The sequence below is a fragment of the Rutidosis leptorrhynchoides genome, chromosome 3, assembly GCF_046630445.1.
Source record: "Rutidosis leptorrhynchoides isolate AG116_Rl617_1_P2 chromosome 3, CSIRO_AGI_Rlap_v1, whole genome shotgun sequence".
In the NCBI taxonomy this organism is placed as follows: Eukaryota; Viridiplantae; Streptophyta; class Magnoliopsida; order Asterales; family Asteraceae; genus Rutidosis; species Rutidosis leptorrhynchoides.
In genome coordinates this window covers 126,550,533-126,553,808 of record NC_092335.1, presented here as the reverse complement: position 1 = coordinate 126,553,808, position 3,276 = coordinate 126,550,533, and positions in this window count along the sequence as shown.

Here is a 3,276-nt window from a genome sequence, read left to right as displayed (position 1 = left end):
TGGCGGAACGTACGTCATTAGTCTCATAATGGCCGTCTCCTTTGGCAAGCTTTGGAATGTGTGTGTTTGTACTTAATATGGAAGAACCGAAATCTCAAAGTTTTCGCAAACAAAAGTTGGAGTGGTCCTACCGCATTAATGAAAATTCAACTCAAGTCTTTCGAATGGATCACTTCGCGTTGGAAGAATTCGAAGATCGATTGGTTTCAATGGATCTCCGACCCATTGGTATATGCCCTGTGATCTCACTGTAGTCCTATTTACTTCAAACGTATGTCGAGTCGTGTAGATGTTTCAGTCCGTTTGTGCTTTCATGTCGTGATTGTTTTCGAGTTGTATAGGTGTTCAAGTTGCTTTCTCCGCAACTAGTTGCCTAATGATGTATCTTCCTGACCCAAACTGATTGGGGCCTTCGTGTTGTACTGGGCGCTGCCCTTTTTTCGAGTAATATATTTGGCTTTTCGAAAAGAAAAAAAAACTCTTGTGAAGCGTGCGAGTACGTGGTAAACGAGATTATGAGAGTATATTCGATGTCGATTACTTGTCTTTTAAAAAAAAAAAAATTAACACGAAACAAAACTCAACTTTTAAAAACATACTCCGTATTAAATATAATTATAAATTGTATATCTATACAAAATAATTCTAAGATTCTTTTTCTATACAATATAATCCTTCCTATATAATTATAATTCTACATTAATATGTTGTTTTTTGAAAGGTAAAATAAGATTTTATTAAAATGAAAAGACATGTACAATGATAGTCAAGTTATGTATTTGTGGTGAAGAAAATTAAACAAAAGCCGATGATGATGGTACTGTACATCTCGTGACACGAGATTATAGCTTTCGACCGCGAAGGTCAGGCTCACGAGTGGGAGGCTTTGAGCTCGCGACTGGAGAATGTACACAGAGGGGCTCGCGGTCGAGAGAAGGCCCCTGGGCGGCCAGAATTGGATTTTTACTAGGAGTCCTCGTTTTAGTCCAATTCGTCTTGTTTATGTTATATAAATAGACCACATATAACCTGTAACTTGTATCACGAAAATTATCAATAAAAACTCTCTCAGTCTCTCTATTAGGTCATGGACTAAATTAGTCTTGATTTTAATGATTAGACATAACCACATTAAATTTCTTGTTTTTATGTTTCTTGTATTATATTTGCGTGTTCGTTTTTTCTTATGTTTATTGATCGGTGGGTGATAACTAGGGTTATCAAGTTCTTGTTAGGGCTCACAATTACTCCTAACTTATATGTGTGTGTGAGTGTATATATATGTGCGTGCGCGCGCGCGCACGTATTTAACAGATAGTGATAACATATTTACTGATATTTTTTTAAAATAGTAATTTTAACTAGAATAGTTGCAAATATAGAAAAAGTTTTTTTTTTTTTTTTTTTTACAAAAATGGTAAAACCGAAGTTTGAAACTTCAATTTTGCCATATCCGAAGTTTCGAACTTCGGTTTTGCCTGATCTGTTAGTCGAAACCCTAATCCGAAGTTTGGAACTTCGGATATGGCAAAACCGAAGTTTCAAACTTCGATTTTACCATTTTTGTAAAAAAAAAAAAAAAAAACTTTTTCTATTTTTGCAACTATTCTAATTAAAATTACTATTTATAAAAAAATCCATATTTACTTCCTAGATGATGGATATAACAACTAGCATTCACTTGTAAACTTTAGGAATGTAACATGCATATTGCACTGTTAATAACCAACCACATAAGTTTTATCAATCAATATTAATATGCAGTTAAAACTAAGAGAAATGATAGATGATAAGTATCGGTAGAAATTCAAAACACAAACAAATAACACGTGTGCTCTTCAGTTGGCATGGTGAGTAAAAGAGTAGTATTGATGGAAATTAACTTCACATGAGTTGGAAGATATAGAAATTCAAACCAAAAGAAATGGTCCAACTGGCATTTGCATAATAAGAATAATCAGCATATTTAAATTTCTAACAACATTGTAACTGCAGCTCATGAGAATCAATAACACGTTACCAAAATTTTATGCAGTTAAACAAATATATAATTCTTCTGACGGTTGGCTTTAGCAACTCTTTCAATCTTACTATCTTCCTTATGCATATTGTGAAAATGTTGATTGTGGAGAGGTTTAAACAAATGAAAGAGAAGCATCAGTAAATCTCGCGAAATGCGAGATGGGTGTCCACAACGCGAAAATGCTGGCAGGGTTCGAACTTTGATGGAAGCTGGAAATCTCACGTTTGGGATCAAGATTTCGAGTTCGGATGTGGCTCGCGAAACGTGAGATTCTGTCTTGCCGGCCAAGTCGACAAATTTAGTTTCCATATTTCGTTTTGTCCTATAAATACAAGCCTATGTAACATATAATTGTGTGCACGAAATAATAACAAGAAAATCTTCGGTTTGCGCCCGTGGAGTAAACTCTTCCCCGTGTTTGGAGTTGGGATATAACCGCGTTAAATTCTTGCGTCGTTATGCTTTATTTTTATCGTTTATGCTTGTAGTTGATTCGTTTATCGTTCGTGGGTTAGTGATTGTTGTAAATCACTTGTGTTGGTTGGGTCCTAATTCCTAACAGAATACTCAATGACGGAGCCTGAACCCCTTCATCAAGGGGTTGTGATCATTGTATATTTTATATATTATATAATTAGAAGTTGAATATGTTCATTTGAATGTCAAGATCACTATTATATTTAATAAAGTTCTTTTAAAAAAAATATATAAATATAAATATAAATGCTCTTTGAGTTATGAACGTTTGACTTTTAAAATCAACTAAATCGGAGTTCGTATGAAAAAGATATGATCAAAATGGTAAATGGTGAGAGAGAATCAGTGAGGAGAGAGAATCCAAAATTTTCGAGAGATGCACACAAGGTAGGTTCGAACGGGCTGAGAGCAGGTGAGGGTAACACTAGGAACTCGATTTCAAGATTTTTCGGGTATCGTTTAACTTCATTCATGTTCTTCAATTTCGGTGATCATTGGAGCATCTCAGATCTCTGGAGGACCTTCAAACCTTTCGGTGATCTTAGAGACATCTACCTAGCAGGCAAAAGGTTGCGAAGTGGATACAAATTTGCCTTCGCTAGGTTTCATGGGGTTAATGATGCTGACATCCTTCTACGTCGTTTGGAGGGTATCAAATTCGACTCAAGACCTATTAGGGTTTTCAAGGCAACTAACAGAAAACCTATCGTGCACATTAGTAATCAACCTCTTGTTAAGAATGGCCGGGAGACGAAGGGACTGGTCTGGAAACCCAA